We start from the raw sequence: 19,916 nt of genomic DNA, 5'->3' as shown, positions 1-19,916 counted from the left end.
GCTGATGTTCAGGTGTATATCAGTATGTAGTGTCTCTACTTTAAAGAGTCCTCTCCTGCTGATGTTCAGGTGTATATCAGTATGTAGTGTCTCTACTTTAAAGAGTCCTCTCCTGCTGATGTTTAGGTGTATATCAGCATGTAGTGTCTCTACTTTAAAGAGTCCTCTCCTGCTGATGTTCAGGTGTATATCAGTATGTAGTGTCTCTACTTTAAAGAGTACTCTCCTGCTGATGTTCAGGTGTATATCAGTATGTAGTGTCTCTACTTTAAAGAGTCCTCTCCTGCTGATGTTCAGGTTAATATCAGTATGTAGTGTCTCTACTTTAAAGAGTCCTCTACTGCTGATGTTCAGGTGTATATCAGCATGTATTGTCTCTACTTTAAAGAGTCCTCTCCTGCTGATGTTCAGGTGTATATCAGTATGTAGTGTCTCTACTTTAAAGAGTACTCTCCTGCTGATGTTCAGGTGTATATCAGTATGTAGTGTCTCTACTTTAAAGAGTCCTCTCCTGCTGATGTTCAGGTGTATATCAGTATGTAGTGTCTCTACTTTAAAGAGTCCTCTCCTGCTGATGTTCAGGTGTATATCAGTATGTAGTGTCTCTACTTTAAAGAGTCCTCTCCTGCTGATGTTCAGGTGTATATCAGTATGTAGTGTCTCTACTTTAAAGAGTCCTCTCCTGCTGATGTTCAGGTGTATATCAGTATGTAGTGTCTCTACTTTAAAGAGTCCTCTCCAGCTGATGTGCAGGTGTATATCAGTATGTAGTGTCTCTACTTTAAAGAGTCCTCTCCTGATGATGTTCAGGTGTATATCAGTATGTAGTGTCTCTACTTTAAAGAGTCCTCTCCTGCTGATGTTCAGGTGTATATCAGTATGTAGTGTCTCTACTTTAAAGAGTCCTCTCCTGCTGATGTTCAGGTGTATATCAGTATGTAGTGTCTCTACTTTAAAGAGTCCTCTCCTGCTGATGTTCAGGTGTATATCAGTATGTAGTGTCTCTACTTTAAAGAGTCCTCTCCTGATGATGTTCAGGTGTATATCAGTATGTAGTGTCTCTACTTTAGAGAGTCCTCTCCTGCTGATGTTCAGGTGTATATCAGTATGTAGTGTCTCTACTTTAAAGAGTCCTCTCCTGCTGATGTTCAGGTGTATATCAGCATGTAGTGTCTCTACTTTAAACAGTCCTCTCCTGATGATGTTCAGGTGTATATCAGTATGTAGTGTCTCTACTTTAAAGAGTCCTCTCCTGCTGATGTTCAGGTGTATATCAGTATGTAGTGTCTCTACTTTAAAGAGTCCTCTCCTGCTGATGTTCAGGTGTATATCAGTATGTAGTGTCTCTACTTTAAAGAGTCCTCTCCTGCTGATGTCCAGGTGTATATCAGTGTGTAGTGTCTCTACTTTAAAGAGTCCTCTCCTGCTGATGTTCAGGTGTATATCAGTATGTAGTGTCTCTACTTTAAAGAGTCCTCTCCTGCTGATGTTCAGGTGTATATCAGTATGTAGTGTCTCTACTTTAAAGAGTCCTCTCCTGCTGATGTTCAGGTGTATATCAGCATGTAGTGTCTCTACTTTAAAGAGTCCTCTCCTGCTGATGTTCAGGTGTATATCAGTATGTAGTGTCTCTACTTTAAAGAGTACTCTCCTGCTGATGTTCAGGTGTATATCAGTATATAGTGTCTCTACTTTAAAGAGTCCTCTCCTGCTGATGTTCAGGTGTATATCAGTATGTAGTGTCTCTACTTTAAAGAGTCCTCTCCTGCTGATGTTCAGGTGTATATCAGTATGTAGTGTCTCTACTTTAAAGAGTCCTCTCCTGATGATGTTCAGGTGTATATCAGTATGTAGTGTCTCTACTTTAAAGAGTCCTCTCCTGCTGATGTTCAGGTGTATATCAGTATGTAGTGTCTCTACTTTAAAGAGTCCTCTCCTGCTGATGTTCAGGTGTATATCAGTATATAGTGTCTCTACTTTAAAGAGTCCTCTCCTGCTGGTGTTCAGGTGTATATCAGTATGTAGTGTCTCTACTTTAAAGAGTCCTTTCCTGCTGATGTTCAGGTGTATATCAGTATGTAGTGTCTCTACTTAAAAAGTCCTCCCAGACCCTAAGGGAAGGAGGGTTACTCGGACCCTAAGGGAAGGAGGCCCTAAGGGAAGGAGGGCCACTCGGACCCTAAGGGAAGGAGGCCCTAAGGGAAGGAGGGCCACTTTGTCCCTAAGGGAAGGAGACCCTAAGGGAAGGAGGGCCTAAGGGAAGTAGCGCCACTCGGACCCTAAGGGAAGGAGGGCCTAAGGGAAGGAGGGCCACTTTGTCCCTAAGGGAAGGAGACCCTAAGGGAAGGAGGGTCATTCGGACCCTAAAGGAAGGAGACCCTAAGGGAAGGAGGGTCACTCGGTCCCTAAGGGAAGGAGACTGTAAGGGCCCTAGGGCATAGAAGGAGCTGGATAGAGAGGGTCAAAGGTGAGAGAGCACATCATATGCTAATGAGGCTAATGCTAACAGACAGGGTTTCTTCACAGCTGTTGGAGAGAGACGAGATGAAGACATTTAGAATAACAACGAGCCACAGGTTTATTTCAGAGTCACTTTTATTTCTTTGTCTCTGGTGACCGAGGGACAGGGCGACTAAATAAATACAAAGCGATCCACAGCTCAGATCAATGTAAACTTTAAAACATCTTTACACAAACAATTCGTCCACCTTCAAAACCTATCCATATATTTACAGATCTGTACAAAGAGGAAGAGGAAGAGGAGGGTCTATACGGAGTCACGCTAAGAGGACCAGGACCCCGTTTATTTGGTTCTGAACTAAAGTCACACTTTACTCTGAAATCTGACTTGTCCTCAGAAGCAGATGATGAGTCAGATCTTACAGACATGTCAACACGTGTCCTCGCTCTCTCCATGTGTAGAAGCATGGCTGCAGACGGCCTGAGTCCCGTATGTAAACACAGCCTGCCGGACGCGTGTCTGATATAACATCTCAACTCGTTGCGTGGCAGGTTTGAGCATTTGGTACAACATCCCATATTCCATCACCATGACAACCGGCTCGTTTTTAAACATACATCCTCCATCAAACCCAAACATCACAGAAACATGCTGAGGCCCACACTCCTCCTCCTCCTCCTCCTCCTCCTCCTCCTCCTCCTCCTCCTCCTCCTCCTCCTCCTCCTCCTCCTCCTCCTCCTCCTCCTCCTCCTCCTCCTGACGCCTCCTCCTACTCCTCCTGACGCCTCCTCCTCCTGACGCCTCCTCCTACTCCTCCTGACGCCTCCTCCTCCTCCTGACGCCTCCTCCTGACGCCTCCTCCTCCTCCTCCTCCTGACGCCTCCTCCTGACGCCTCCTCCTACTCCTCCTGACGCCTCCTCCTCCTCCTCCTCCTGACGCCTCCTCCTCCTCCTCCTCCTGACGCCTCCTCCTACTCCTCCTGACGCCTCCTCCTCCTCCTCCTGACGCCTCCTCCTGACGCCTCCTCCTCCTCCTGACGCCTCCTCCTCCTCCTCCTCCTCCTGCCAGTCACTTATTGCATTAGGATATGAACTGTAATAGTGAGCCATCTTTAATATCATCAGTGAAATATGAACTCTATGATGGACAGAGGAAACAGAAACACCTCTCTGTTGGAAGCGGAGCTGAAATGTTCAAAGGGTTTTTTGAAAGTGATCACATGAAGAAGAGGGGACACATGTTGATGTAGAAGAGACATGAAGAAGAGGGGACACATGTTGATGAAGAAGAGACATGAAGAAGAGGGGACACATGTTGATGTAGGAGAGACATGAGGAAGAGGGGACACATGTTGATGTAGAAGAGACATGAAGAAGAGGGGACACATGTTGATGAAGAAGAGACATGAAGAAGAGGGGACACATGTTGATGTAGAAGAGACATGAAGAAGAGGGGACACATGTTGATGTAGAAGAGACATGAAGAAGAGGGGACACATGTTGATGTAGAAGAGACATGAAGAAGAGGGGACACATGTTGATGTAGAAGAGACATGAAGAAGAGGGGACACATGTTGATGTAGAAGAGACATGAAGAAGAGGGGACACATGTTGATGTGGAAGAGACATGAAGAAGAGGGGACACATGTTGATGTAGAAGAGACATGAAGAAGAGGGGACACATGTTGATGTAGAAGAGACATGAAGAAGAGGGGACACATGTTGATGTAGAAGAGACATGAAGAAGAGGGGACACATGTTGATGTGGAAGAGACATGAAGAAGAGGGGACACATGTTGATGTAGAAGAGACATGAAGAAGAGGGAACACATGTTGATGTAGAAGAGACATGAAGAAGAGGGGACACATGATGATGTAGAAGAGACATGAAGAAGAGGGGACACATGTTGATGTAGAAGAGACATGAAGAAGAGGGGACACATGATGATGTAGAAGAGACATGAAGAAGAGGGGACACATGTTGATGTAGAAGAGACATGAAGAAGAGGGGACACATGTTGATGTAGAAGAGACATGAAGAAGAGGGGACACATGTTGATGTAGAATAGACATGAAGAAGAGGGGATACATGTTGATGTAGAAGAGACATGAAGAAGAGGGGACACATGTTGATGTAGAAGAGACATGAAGAAGAGGGGACACATGTTGATGTGGAAGAGACATGAAGAAGAGGGGACACATGTTGATGTGGAAGAGACATGAAGAAGAGGGGACACATGTTGATGTGGAAGAGACATGAAGAAGAGGGGACACATGTTGATGTGGAAGAGACATGAAGAAGAGGGGACACATGTTGATGTGGAAGAGACATGAAGAAGAGGGGACACATGTTGATGTAGAAGAGACATGAAGAAGAGGGGACACATGTTGATGTAGAATAGACATGAAGAAGAGGGGATACATGTTGATGTAGAAGAGACATGAAGAAGAGGGGACACATGTTGATGTAGAAGAGACATGAAGAAGAGGGGACACATGTTGATGTGGAAGAGACATGAAGAAGAGGGGACACATGTTGATGTGGAAGAGACATGAAGAAGAGGGGACACATGTTGATGTGGAAGAGACATGAAGAAGAGGGGACACATGTTGATGCGGAAGAGACATGAAGAAGAGGGGACACATGTTGATGCGGAAGAGACATGAAGAAGAGGGGACACATGTTGATGCGGAAGAGACATGAAGAAGAGGGGACACATGTTGATGTGGAAGAGACATGAAGAAGAGGGGACACATGTTGATGTAGAAGAGACATGAAGAAGAGGGGACACATGTTGATGTAGAAGAGACATGAAGAAGAGGGGACACATGTTGATGCGGAAGAGACATGAAGAAGAGGGGACACATGTTGATGCGGAAGAAACATGAAGAAGAGGGGACACATGTTGATGCGGAAGAGACATGAAGAAGAGGGGACACATGTTGATGTAGAAGAGACATGAAGAAGAGGGGACACATGTTGATGTGGAAGAGACATGAAGAAGAGGGGACACATGTTGATGTAGAAGAGACATGAAGAAGAGGGGACACATGTTGATGTGGAAGAGACATGAAGAAGTGGATTTTGCAGAATATGCAATGTTTCTCTGCAGATGCATGATCCTCTCGTTTCTGACCAACACCGTCATCAGGTCCTTTAAAATATATTAAAACTGGTCCGTTAGTGTTCTACGAGGGTCCTGGGGGGGGGAGCGCTCGTCCTGAGGACCCCCGTCAGAGTTCTCCGCCTCCCCCTCAGAGATGGCCTGCATGGGGGAGGGAGGGAGTCGGCATCGTGCCCCGTAGCGGCTGCTGCTGCACGGGGGGGGGATTCTGCAGCGTCCTGACCTGGATGGGGAGCAGGATTTCGGGGAGAAAGACTCGGCATTGGTCCTGAGGAAGGGGCTGCCAGGCAGAGGGGAAGAAGACGCTTCCCTGGGGGGCCGGGGGGGAGGCCAGCAAGGGGTCTCCGGGGGGACGGGGAGACGAGGGGCTCCTCAGGATCTCCGTGGCCGACATGCGGAACCCGGACTCAGATCGGCTGCCTTTCCTCAGCAGCAGCAGCTTGAAGTCCTCGTTGGAGGTGCTGGACTTCCTGGCGCTCCTGACGATGGACCCGGAGACTCTGTTGGGGGTCACAGCGGGGGAGGGGGGGGGAAGAGGGGAGACCGGGGGGTTCACAGCGGGGGAGGGGGGGGTAGTCGATGCAGCACCAAGATGGGTCCTGGAGTTCAGATCAGAGGAATCCTTTCTCCCCAACACCTTCCTCTTAGACCTGCAACAAGAACACTTATAGTGAGGTCTGGTTCAGACTGGCCTGGGACCAGCTCCTAGTTCTGCTGCTAAAGACTGAAGACTCTCCTCCTATAGTGAGGGCTGGTTCAGACTGACCTGGGACCAGCTGCTAGTTATGCTGCTATAGACTGAAGACTCTCCTCTTACAGTGAGGGCTGGTTCAGACTGACCTGGGACCAGCTGCTAGTTCTGCTGCTATAGACTGAAGACTCTCCTCTTATAGTGAGGGCTGGTTCAGGCTGACCTGGGACCAGCTGCTAGGTATGCTGCTATAGACTGAAGACTCTCCTCTTACAGTGAGGGCTGGTTCAGACTGACCTGGGACCAGCTGCTAGTTATGCTGCTATAGACTGAAGACTCTCCTCTTACAGTGAGGGCTGGTTCAGACTGACCTGGGACCAGCTGCTAGTTCTGCTGCTATAGACTGAAGACTCTCCTCTTATAGTGAGGGCTGGTTCAGGCTGACCTGGGACCAGCTGCTAGGTATGCTGCTATAGACTGAAGACTATCCTCTTACAGTGAGGTCTGGTTCAGACTGACCTGGGATCAGCTGCTAGTTCTGCTGCTATAGACTGAAGACTCTCCTCTTATAGTAAGGGTTCAGACTGACCTGGGACCAGCTGCTAGTTCTGCTGCTATAGACTGAAGACTCTCCTCTTATAGTGAGGGCTAGTTCAGGCTGACCTGGGACCAGCTCCTAGTTCTGCTGCTATAGACTGAAGACTCTCCTCTTATAGTGAGGGCAGTTTCAGACTGACCTGGGACCAGCTCATAGTTCTGCTGCTAAAGACTGAAGACTCTCCTCTTATAGTGAGGGCAGGTTCAGACTGACCTGGGACCAGCTCCTAGTTCTGCTGCTAAAGACTGAAGACTCTCCTCTTATAGTGAGGGCTGGTTCAGACTGACCTGGGACCAGCTCATAGTTCTGCTGCTATAGACTGAAGACTCTCCTCTTATAGTGAGGGCAGTTTCAGACTGACCTGGGACCAGCTCCTAGTTCTGCTGCTATAGACTGAAGACTCTCCTCTTATAGTGAGGGCTAGTTCAGGCTGACCTGGGACCAGCTCCTAGTTCTGCTGCTATAGACTGAAGACTCTCCTCTTATAGTGAGGGCAGTTTCAGACTGACCTGGGACCAGCTCCTAGTTCTGCTGCTATAGACTGAAGACTCTCCTCTTATAGTGAGGGCTAGTTCAGGCTGACCTGGGACCAGCTCATAGTTCTGCTGCTATAGACTGAAGACTCTCCTCTTATAGTGAGGGCAGTTTCAGACTGACCTGGGACCAGCTCCTAGTTCTGCTGCTATAGACTGAAGACTCTCCTCTTACAGTGAGGGCTGGTTCAGACTGACCTGGGACCAGCTCATAGTTCTGCTGCTATAGACTGAAGACTCTCCTCTTACAGTGAGGGCTGGTTCAGACTGACCTGGGACCAGCTCATAGTTCTGCTGCTATAGACTGAAGACTCTCCTCTTATAGTAAGGGCTCGTTCAGACTGACCTGGGATCAGCTGCTAGTTCTGCTGCTATAGACTGAAGACTCTCCTCTTACAGTGAGGGCTGGTTCAGACTGACCTGGGACCAGCTCATAGTTCTGCTGCTATAGACTGAAGACTCTCCTCTTATAGTGAGGGCTGGTTCAGACTGACCTGGGACCAGCTGCTAGTTCTGCTGCTATAGACTGAAGACTCTCCTCTTGTAGTGAGGGCTGGTTCAGGCTGACCTGGGACCAGCTCCTAGTTCTGCTGCTATAGACTGAAGACTCTCCTCTTATAGTGAGGGCTGGTTCAGACTGACCTGGGACCAGCTCATAGTTCTGCTGCTATAGACTGAAGACTCTCCTCCTATAGTGAGGGCTGGTTCAGGCTGACCTGGGACCAGTTCTTAGCTATAAAGGGTTTTCTGCTGACCTGTGGATCAGAGCGAACAGGTCCTCAGTGGTTCGAGTCCTGGTCGGGGATGCAAACACGCCATCTTCCTCCGATTTAGATTCTTCACTCAGGGAGGAGTCTCCAGCATCAGTGGGGGGGAAGTCTGTTAACAGAAATCAACACTTAATATCCTACAGCAGAGGTGAAGGAGACATGTGTCATAAACCCTTCCAGTCCTTCCAGCTTAAAACTGAGACATAAGGAAATGTTCCCTGAAACCCTGGGAGAGTGTGGACCATTTCTCTAAATAATAACCCCAAGGATGGGGCCTACGTAAAGCCAATCTGGATCCAGAACGTGGTCTGTCTTAAGACAGCTGTTTATTGAACCTGGTTCTCCAGAAGTTAGTGGAGACCTGATCCAGGAGGGCCTGAGCCTGAAGGTAGACTACATAACTTCTGGTCCATCAGGAGGATCAATACAGAAGCAGGTCCTCAACATGGGGCCCGACCTGGGGCTCTGATAGAACCACTAACGACCCGGAGAGAGACAGATCACATGACGTACCTGTCTGTCTGCAGAGGTCCTGTGTCACTGCAGCTCTGGAGGACTCTTCTTCTTCTGTGGTTCCTGCAGCTCTGGAGGACTCTTCTTCTTCTGTGGTTCCTGCATCTCTGGAGGACTCCAACTCTTCTTCTGTGGTTCCTGCATCTCTGGAGGACTCCAACTCTTCTTCTGTGGTTCCTGCATCTCTGGAGGAGTCCAACTCTTCTTCTGTGGTTCCTGCATCTCTGGAGGACTCCAACTCTTCTTCTGTGGTTCCTGCATCTCTGGAGGACTCCAACTCTTCTTCTTCCGAGGTTCCTATAGCTCTGAGGAGGCTCTCCAGGATGTCCTCTGATTGGCCGTCAGCACTCATTCTGTCCTCAACCAATCCAGGGAGAGGACCTTCTTCATCCTCCTCCTCTTCCTCACCTCTCTGCAGAACAGATGTTTCTACTTCCTGTCTGAAGTATGTTACAGGTTCCTCCTCCTGGGGGGTCAGGGGAGACTCTAAGGAGGCCTTCAGAGAGGGAGGGGGGAGGAGAGACTCCGAGGGAGGGGAGCTGAGGAGAGACTCTGAGGAGGCCTTCAAAGAGGGAGGGGGGCTGAGGAGAGACTCTGAGGAGGCCTTCAGAGAGGGAGGGGGGCTGAGGAGAGAGTCTGAGGGAGGGGGGCTGAGGAGAGACTCTGAGGGAGGGGGGATGAGGAGAGACTCTGAGGGAGGGGGGCAGGAGGCTGGTTTCTCCCCCAGACCTCCAACCCCCCTGTTGAAGGAGCGCAGCTGAACCGAGTGCAGCACGGTGGGGGTGATGAAGAACCCATGAAGGGTTAGGTCCAGCTGTGAGGGGGGGTCTCTCCTGGGGTGGTCCAGGTCCCTGCAGGACAGCGAGGACTTCCTCTCGGGGACTTGGGGTCTCCTCTTGGACTGTGGCCCTGGGAAAAAGGAGGCGGGAGGGGGGCAGGAGGAGGTGGGGGTCTCGCTCTGACTAGAGTAACCACTGGAGGGGCTCCCCAGGCCCCCCAGCGAGGGGGGGGAGGGGGCCGTGGGGGAGTCGGGGGTCTCCTGGCTCTGGGGGGGGCCCTCGATGATGGTGGTCCCCGTGGCGGTGCTGGAGTTGGACAGCGAGCGGTACGGGTCCCCACCCCCTCTCAGGTCCCCCCCCCCTTCTCAGGTCACTCAGGAGCCACAGGTCTGCGTAGTCGCTCTGCACCGCCCCCCCATCTTTAAAAGAGTCTATGGAGCTGAAGACGCCGAAATCAGGGAGACCATCGGAGACCCCCCCCCATTTATCCTCTCGATGAAGGAACACCTGGGAGTTCTGGATCTGGTGAAGAAGAGAGGGTCAACAATTCCATTTCTCACACACTTCATATACAGTGGGGCAAAAAAGTATTTAGTCAGCCACCAATTGTGCAAGTTCTCCCACTTAAAAAGATGAGAGAGCCCTGTAATGTTCATCCTAGCTACACTTCAACTATGAGAGACAGGATGGAGGGAAAGAATCCAGGAAATCATATTGTAGGATTTTTAATGAATTCATTGGTAAATTCCTCGGTAAAATAAGTATTTGGTCACCTCCAAACAAACAAGATTTCTGGCTCTCACAGACCTGTAACTTCTTCTTTAAGAGCCTCCTCTGTCCTCCACTCGTTAACTGTATTAATGGCACCTGTTTGAACTCGTTATCAGTATAAAAGACACCTGTCCACAACCTCAAACAGTCACACTCCAAACTCCACTATGGCCAAGACCAAAGAGCTGTCAAAGGACACCAGAAACAAAATGATAGACCTGCACCAGGCTGGGAAGACGTATGTATCGTGAGATTTTGAGTGACACCCTCCTTCCATCAGCAAGGGCATTGAAGATGAAATGTGGCTGGGTCTTTCAGCATGACAATGATCCCAAACACACCGCCCGGGCAACGAAGGAGTGGCTTCGTAAGAAGCATTTCAAGGTCCTGGAGTGGCATCGCCAGTCTCCAGATCTCAACCCCATAGAAAGTCTTTGGAGGGAGTTGAAAGTCCGTGTTGCCCAGCGACAGCCCCAAAACATCACTGCTCTAGAGGAGATCTGCATGGAGGAATGGGCCAACATACCAGCAACAGTGTGTGAACACCTTGTGAAGACTTACAGAAAACGTTTGACCTCTGTCATTGCCAACAAAGGGTATATAACAAAGTATTGAGATGAACTTTTGTTATTGACCAAATACTTATTTTCCACCATAATTTGCAAATAAATTCTTTAAAAATCCTACAATGTGATTTCCTGGATTCTTTCCCCCCATCCTGTCTCTCATAGTTGAGGTGTAGCTAGGATGAACATTACAGGCCTCTCATCTTTTTAAGTGGGAGAACTTGCACAATTGGTGGCTGACTAAATACTTTTTTGCCCCACTGTATATCACTGCTCTACATTTAGTGTACTGTACATCTGTATTTCAAGTATATTTTCTACTTTTCTATTTCTATTTGAGATGTTTACATTTTAGATTGTTTATTTCTAGTCTTTCAATGTCTCTAATGTACAATGCCTTGTTGCTGCTGCATCGCTAACATTTCCCCAATTGGGATCAATAAGGTACTTCTTGTCCTGGTCCCCCTCCTGGCCTTTCGTGACCATGTGACAGCCTACAAGAAAGCTCTTTCCCACGCAAAGACACTCTACTACTCTCGTCTCCTCGGTGCCCAGCAAAGCAACCCTAGAACACTGTTCTCCACCATCAACCGCCTACTCCGCCCCCCCGACGCCCCCCAGCCCTCTGGTGCTCCCGATCTCTGCTTCAAATTCCTCAACGTCTTCCAGGCGAAAGTTGAGTCCATTCATCAGCAGCTCCTGGCGCCTGGACTGTTCGTCTGACTGTTTTCTTCTGTAAAGCGCCCTTGGGTCCCCTGAAGGCGCTTTATACATGTAAGTTATTATTATTATTATTATTATTAGTGGGTTGTATAATGATCACAGCTCTATACTCATGTCCTCTCCTTCCGTGATTCAAGATTGGAAATTCAAGGCTTTTCATGTGTACATTAGCTACAGTGTGTGGCTCCTACCCAGCAACCCAACGTACCAGGGGACAGTCCTGGTCCTTGGGGGGCGGGGGTCCCTCGCTGCAGATCTTCCTTAAAGACGAGCTCCTCTTGGGGGGTGGGGGCCGGGACCTGGGCCTCCTGAGGGAGAGGCAGCGAACCCCCGACAGGTCGTCTTCGGGGGGGTCGGAGAAGCCACAGTCGTAGTGCATGGAAGTGTAGTACCCCTCCCCGTCCACAGAGTACTCTGAGGGGGGGGGCTCCGAGAAGCTGCTGCAGGTGGCCATGCTGGTGAAGCTGGGGCAGCTCAGGGCCCCGCCCGCCTCCTCCAGGATGTCCATGGCAGCCGAGGAGAAGGACCCCAGCCTCTGAGTCCTGGGGGGGTGGTCCATCAGGTCCTCGGTGGGGTGGGGGGTGGCGTTCAGAGAGAGCTGGGAGTCACAGTGGGAGGTCAGCAGGGGGGAGGCGGCGTGGGGGGGGGAGGGTCTCTGAGGTCTGCAAGGAAAGGAGGATTCATTTAAACAGCTTTCAACACGAGAGAGAGCAGCAGAAACACATTCATAATAATAATACATTTCCTTTATATAGCACACTTTAAAAACAACGTCATCTCAAGGAGCTTCACAAGGAAGGAGCATATTGAATAAAATATGGTAATATAAAAAAGGTTAAGAGCATAAAAGGTTAGAATACAAAATAAATAAAAGAAAGGATAGTCAGTCAAATGCGGTGCGGACCAGGTGGGTCTTGAGTATGTTCCATTACAGAAAGGCATCAGGTCAGAGGCCAGGACGGAACCTACACCTTTTATTCCTTCCTCCTTGGCTTCAAAAACAATGATTATTTTTTTAATTGGAGAAAGTTCTGACACATCCAGTCGCTGATGTGTTCAATGCACTTACTCAGTGTTTGAATTGGAGAATAGTCTCCTGGTGAAATGGTTATGTCAATGTGTGTCATCTGCATAGCTATAGCAACTTATTTTGTAGTTCTTCATTATCTGAGCCAGTGGTAGCATGCAGATGTTAAAGAGAAGAGGCCCCAAGATGGAGCCTTGAGGTACCCCACATGTCATATTTGTCAACTCAGATGTGTATTTACCTATAGAAACAAAGTTGTTTTCATTCAAACCAGTTTATAACTGTTGCCGAAAGTCCCGACCTGTTTTCTAGTCGGTCTAGTAATATGTTGTGGTCAACAGTGTCTAACGCAGCACTGAGATCTAATACCGTATTGACCCTAGAAAAAAATCTTAAAAAGAGGGTTGTCTTATATTCGGGGTCTAGACTTTTCGATGTAATTACACAGTCACAACAACAGATGGCGCCAAAGGAGTGTTCTGAGACACCGTCTTAAAGTAACAGTACAACAGGAGAGAGAGAGATGGAGAGACTCAGAGACCAACTCCAACAAAGTGGATCAAAAGTTAATAAACAAGAGAGGCGAATTTAAGATGCCAATTTGAACATAATGGTGATCAACGAAGCAGAGTCATCAAGCAACTGTCGAGCAGCAAAGAAACATGTAACGTGTAACGTTAGAAGATGGCGAACCCAAAAAGACCGCCTTAAAAATGTAAACATTCAGAGTTTAGTCCGGAATAAAAAAGGTATTTTTCCAAAAATGAGTCTTGAAAAAGAGGGTCATCTTTTATTCAGGGTCAATACGGTGTTACGAACAGACTCTGCCAGTCTGTGTTTGAGTGGATGTGAAGACCTTAACGAGAGTCTCAGTGCTGGGGGGACTAAACCCCCCAGCACTGAGATAAGAGGAGATGAGATGAGATGAGATGAGATGAGATGAGAGGAGATGAGATGAGAGGAGAGGAGATGAGAGGAGATGAGATGAGAGGAGATGAGAGGAGATGAGATGAGATGAGATAAGAGGAGATGAGATGAGAGGAGATGAGATGAGAGGAGAGGAGATGAGATGAGATAAGAGGAGATGAGATGAGAGGAGATGAGAGGAGATGAGATGAGAGGAGATGAGATGAGAGGAGATGAGATGAGATAAGAGGAGAGGAGATGAGAGGAGATGAGATGAGAGGAGATGAGATGAGATAAGAGGAGATGAGATGAGAGGAGATGAGATGAGATGAGATGAGATGAGAGGAGATGAGATGAGAGGAGATGAGAGGAGATGAGATGAGATGAGAGGAGATGAGATGAGATGAGATGAGAGGAGATGAGATAAGAGGAGATGAGATGAGATAAGAGGAGATGAGATGAGATGAGATAAGAGGAGATGAGATAAGAGGAGATGAGATGATATGAGAGGAGATGAGAGGAGATGAGATGAGATGAGAGGAGATAATAATAATAATAATAATTCATTTATTTTATATAGGCGCCTTTCAAGGCTCTCAAGGTCGCCGTACAAACACATAAAAAACAAGATACACAATACCTAACACCAGCATAAGAAACATAAACAAGACAATGCAACAAATCAAATAAATAAAACAGAGGATGTGTGATGGATAATGATCAGGGTGGATATGCGAGTGTGAAGAGATATGTTTTGAGGCGTGATTTGAAAATGGGGAGAGAGTCAGTGTTGCGGATGTCAGGTGGGAGGGAGTTCCAGAGGCGGGGTGCAGAGCGGCTGAAGGCTCTAGACCCCATGGTGGTTAAACGGAAGGGGGGTGCAGTGAGGCTGAGGGAAGCAGAAGATCTGAGTGTGCGGATGGGTGTGTTGATGTGCAGGAGGTCGGAGAGGTACAGAGGAGTGAGGTTATGGATGGCTTTAAAGGCGAGGAGCAGAATCTTAAAAACGATACGGGATTTGACGGGGAGCCAGTGAAGTTGCTGAAGAACAGGAGTGATGTGGTTAATGGAGGGGGTTCTGGTGATGATGCGGGCGGCAGAGTTCTGAACCAGTTGAAGTCTGTGGATGGATTTGAGAGGGAGACCAAAGAGAAGGGAGTTGCAGTAGTCGATGCGGGAAGTGACCAGGGTGTGAACAAGAATGGCGGTGGTCTTAGGGTTAAGGGACGGCCGGAGGCGGTTGATGTTGCGTAGATGGAAATAGGCAGACCGAGTGATATTACTGATGTGAGATTTGAATGAAAGTGTGCCGTCGAGGATGACACCCAGACTCTTAACCTGAGGGGAGGGGGAGACTGAAGAGTTGTCTATAGTAATTGAGAAACTGTCAGGTTTGGTTAGGGTGGATTTTGTGCCAATGAGGAGAACCTCGGTTTTACTGTCGTTAAGTTTGAGAAAGTTAGAGGAAAACCAGGATTTGATGTCCTGTAAGCAGTCAGACAGGGAGGATGGAGGGAGGATGGTGGTTGGTTTGGAGGACAAGTAGAGCTGGGTGTCATCCGCGTAACAATGAAAGTGGATGTTGTGTTTACGGAAGATATTGCCAAGAGGAAGTAAATAGATGATAAAAAGAAGAGGCCCCAGGACAGAGCCCTGGGGAACACCGGTTGTGACTGGAAGTGGCTGTGATTTGAAGGTTTTGAGTTGGATGAACTGAGTGCGGCCAGAGAGATATGATTTAAACCAGAGGAGGGGTGTGTCAGTGATCCCGATGGAGGTCAGTCTGTCAATGAGGATGCTGTGGGAAATGGTGTCAAAAGCTGCACTAAGATCAAGGAGGATGAGGATAGTTAGTAGTCCGGAGTCAGCTGCCATGAGGAGGTCGTTAGTGATTTTCACCAGTGCTGTTTCTGTGCTGTGATGGGGGCGGAAACCAGATTGAAATTGTTCATACAGGTTATTGTCAGACAAGTGGGTATGGATTTGGGATGCAACAGTTTTTTCCAGGATTTTTGAGAGAAATGGTTAGATATGGGACGGTAGTTATTAAAGTTGTTGGGGTCTGCACCAGGTTTCTTCAGTATGGGCGTGATGGCGGCTGATTTGAAAAGTGAGGGAACAAGACCAGAGGTGAGGGAGGAATGTATGATGACAGTAATAAGGGAGGACAATGAAGGTTGACAGGCTTTTACCAGGGGGGTAGGAAGAGGGTCTAACTGACAGGTAGATGGCTTGGATTTACTGATGAGGTCAGATATTACAACAGCAGAGGGAAGTGTGAAACTTGAAAGAGAATGAGAGAGATGGTCGGTGAAAACAGGGAGAGATATACTGCAGGTGGTGTTAGGAGTTAGTTGCTGGTGAATGTTTTCTATTTTGTCATTAAAAAATGACATGAGGGAGTTACAGTAGGCAGTTGAATACTGATGAGGTGCAAGAGAGTCCGGTGGTCGTAGAATGTTCTTCACTGTAGAGAACAGGACCCTTGTGTTCCCTTCGCCAGAGCTGATGAGAACTGCGTAGTATGATGATTTGGCTGTAGAGAGAGTGTCCTTGTAGTGGAGAATGTGGTTATTGTACATCTCTTTGTGAACGACAAGTCCAGTTTTTTTGCAGAGGCGTTCCAATCGACGGCCTTTTGTTTTGAGTTGGCGTAGTTCAGGTGTAAACCATGGAGCAGAATGGGTGAAGGAAACAGACCGGGTTTTTAAAGGAGCCAGGGTATTGAGCAGTTTATGAAGATTGTTATTGTAATGAGAAACCAGTTCATCAGGCGGGGATGAACAATTTATGCTGGGGAGGTTGTCAATGCCACTGGAGAGTGTAGTTACATTAATATCCTTGATGTTGCGGAAGGAAATAACACGTGACAAATTTGGTTTGGACAGTGTTAAGGTGACAGTAAAGGATATTAATGAGTGATCAGAAATGGGAAGATCAGTTGCAGTACATTTAAGAGGAGTGACACCAGAACAGCAGATCAAGTCCAGAATATGTCCTTTGGAATGAGTCGGAAAATCGATATGTTGCTGTAATCCAAAACTCTCCAGGCAAGATGTGAAGTCCTTTGTGAGAGCATTGTTGACAGTATCCATATGTATATTAAAATCTCCCAGCACTATTATGTTAGGTGAGAGTGAGCAGAGATGTGTGAGGAAAGCAGCAAATTCGTTTATGAATGTATTATTAAGCTTAGGTGGACGGTAGACGCTTGCAACTATGGTAGGGATAGGCCCATTGAGTTGTAAGGCAATTGATTCAAATGAGCCGTGAATAGGCACAGATACAGACGAGACTTTCAAACTCTCGCGGTAAATCATCGCGAGACCTCCCCCTCTGCCGGTGGCACGGGGTTGACAGATGTAAACAAACCCAGGAGGAGTAGATTCATTCAGCTGTGAAAAGTCATTAGGTTGTTGCCACGTTTCTGTCAAACATAGAAAATCAAACTTACGATCAGACAGGAGATCTTGGAGAAGAGGACCCTTGGTCGTAAGAGAACGGATATTGAATAGTGCAAAGTTGACATCAGTGTGGTCGTGTTTATGTTTAGCACTAACGTTAGCCGACCTGGCTAAGCTGGCTAAGACAGTGTGGTCAACTTTGCGTGCGGAGTTTCTTGGGTGTTGTCGAGTTGAAGACCAGATGGATTGTATGGGTTTGGAGTCATCGATGTAAAACCTTCGCCGGGAACCACGGTGGATATATTTCCGACGGGGATGACGAGCGATGTCCAGAAAGAGGTGCAATGCCTGTGATGTGTCAGGCAGGTGGAATCGTAGTCGGAGGAGCTCAGCAGCTGTGTATTGGAGTGCCGCTGTCGCTAGGTTGAACGACAGGGCAGTCCAAATGAGAACAGACCACACAAACAGCTCGTTGATCCACATAGTTGTCGGTGATGTTTGGCTAGAGGATGGGCCTCACGCCACGGAAGCAGCCAGGTGAGGGGTGGTGGCCCCGACACACAGCAGGTAGGGTTGATGTTAGTCCAAAATACACACACACTGCATATACGTACACCGGTTAATTCGATCGTTGGGCAGATACATCCAGATCATATTATAATGGCCAAAGTCATCAAAGTGAGTGATAACAGTTGCATTAGGCTACATAAAACTAAAAGTAGCTGGAGAGCAGCGGCAGCTAAGTGCGCCAGCGTTCGCTCTCACCTAGAGCCAACATATCAGAGATGAGATGAGAGGAGAGGAGATGAGATGAGAGGAGATAAGAGGAGATGAGATGAGATAAGAGGAGATGAGATGAGATGAGATGAGAGGAGAGGAGATAAGAGGAGATGAGATGAGATGAGATGAGATGAGAGGAGATAAGAGGAGATGAGATAAGAGGAGATGAGATGAGATGAGATGAGAGGAGATAAGAGGAGAGGAGATGAGATGAGATGAGATGAGAGGAGATAAAAGGAGATGAGATACGAGGAGATGAGATGAGATGAGATGAGAGGAGATAAGAGGAGAGGAGATAAGAGGAGATGAGATTAGATGAGATGAGAGGAGATAAGAGGAGATAAGAGGAGATGAGATGAGATGAGATGAGTGGAGAGGAGATAAGAGGAGATGAGATGAGATGAGAGGAGAGGAGATAAGAGGAGATGAGATGAGATGAGAGGAGATGAAATGAGAGGAGATGAGATGAGATGAGATGAGAGGAGAGGAGATAAGAGGAGATGAAATGAGAGGAGATGAGATGAGATGAGAGGAGAGGAGATAAGAGCAGATGAGATGAGAGGAGATGAGATGAGATGAGATGAGAGGAGAGGAGATAAGAGGAGAGGAGAGGAGAGGAGATAAGAGGAGATGAGATGAGAGGAGATGAGATGAGATGAGATGAGAGGAGAGGAGATGAGAGGAGAGGAGATGAGAGGAGAGGAGATGAGATGAGAGGAGAGGAGAGGAGATGAGATGAGATGAGATGAGATGAGATGAGAGGAGAGGAGATCAGATGAGAGGAGATGAGATGAGATGAGATGAGATGAGATGAGATGAGAGGAGATGAGATAAGAGGAGATGAGATGAGATGAGATGAGAGGAGATGAGAGGAGATGAGATAAGAGGAGATGAGATGAGATGAGATGTGATGAGATGAGATAAGAGGAGATGAGATGAGATGAGATGAGAGGAGATGAGATGAGATGAGATGAGAGGAGATGAGATAAGAGGAGATGAGATGAGATGAGATGAGATGAGAGGAGATGAGATGAGAGGAGATGAGATGAGATGAGATGAGATGAGAGGAGATGAGATAAGAGGAGATAAGATGAGATGAGATGAGATGTGATGAGATGTGATGAGAGGAGAGGAGATGAGATGAGAGGAGATGAGATGAGATGAGATGAGAGGAGATAAGAGGAGATGAGATGAGAGGAGATGAGATGAGATGAGAGGAGATGAGATGAGAGGAGATAAGAGGAGATGAGATGAGATGAGAGAAGAGGAGATGAGATGAGAGGAGAGGAGATGAGAGGAGATGAGATGAGAGGAGAGGAGAGGAGATAAGAGGAGATGAGATGAGATGAGAGGAGATGAGATGAGAGGAGATGATATGAGATGAGATGAGAGGAGATGAGATGAGATGAGAGGAGATGAGATGAGAGGAGATAAGAGGAGATGAGATGAGAGGAGAGGAGATGAGAGGAGATGAGATGAGATGAGAGGAGATGAGATAAGATGAGATGAGAGGAGATGAGAGGAGATAAGAGGAGATGAGATAAGATGAGATGAGAGGAGATGAGAGGAGATAAGAGGAGAGGTACTTTATTGGTCCTAATTTGGAAAAACAACCTCTCGCTGATGTTGTCATGTGTTTGTTGTTATTGTACCTGGGAGGGGCAGGTGGAGCTGCTGCCGCTCCAGTTCCCGCTGGAGGACTGGTGGTCGTCCTTGTGGTCCATGTGGCCCCCCAGCGAGGCTCCGGGGCCCCGGCGGGGGCTGCTGAAGGTGTCTGAGCTGGAGGAGATCTCCCCCCCGCTCCCCATGAGGCTCCTCCGGCCCTGGATCCAGCTCCTCTCCGGGCTCCTCTGCTGGGGGTCCTGGTCCTCCTCCTGCTCTCCGGGGCCCGGCAGGAAGTCCTCCACGCTGAAGGGGGGCCTCTCCTCCTCTGGGCCCCGGAGAGGGTCTCTGGGCAGGCTGTGGGACCTCAGGTGGGCGGGGGGGGAACATGTTGCAGTCGGACAGACTCAGGAGGTTCCCTGCTGACAGAGACCCCCGCTGAGACCTCCTCCTCCTGGAGGGGGGGATCAGGAAGTCCTCCGTCTGGCAGCAGGAGTCTCTGGTGCCCAGGATCAGGTCCTCCCCACTGGGCGGGCCGAGGATCACCCTCCGTCGCTCTCTGGAGCCGGGGGAGTCGTCAGAGTCTAGAGAGGGGGGGGCATCAGGAGATATTAATACAATCAAATCAAGACTTGATAGACAGTATCAAAAATCTATCTATAGATAT

General features: G+C 48.1%; 1 pseudogene; it reads right to left on the bottom strand.

Annotated features, from left to right (window-relative positions):
• Nucleotides 1-5,361: 5,361 nt before the first annotated feature.
• On the bottom strand, nucleotides 5,362-19,833 carry LOC117546005 (annotated as a pseudogene).
• Between the last annotated feature and the right edge of the window lie 83 nt (nucleotides 19,834-19,916).

Source organism: Gymnodraco acuticeps, unplaced genomic scaffold (assembly GCF_902827175.1).
Source record: "Gymnodraco acuticeps unplaced genomic scaffold, fGymAcu1.1, whole genome shotgun sequence".
Taxonomy (NCBI): domain Eukaryota; kingdom Metazoa; phylum Chordata; class Actinopteri; order Perciformes; family Bathydraconidae; genus Gymnodraco; species Gymnodraco acuticeps.
The sequence above is the reverse complement of the archived record's forward strand: the minus strand, read 5'-3'. Positions and strand labels throughout refer to the sequence as shown.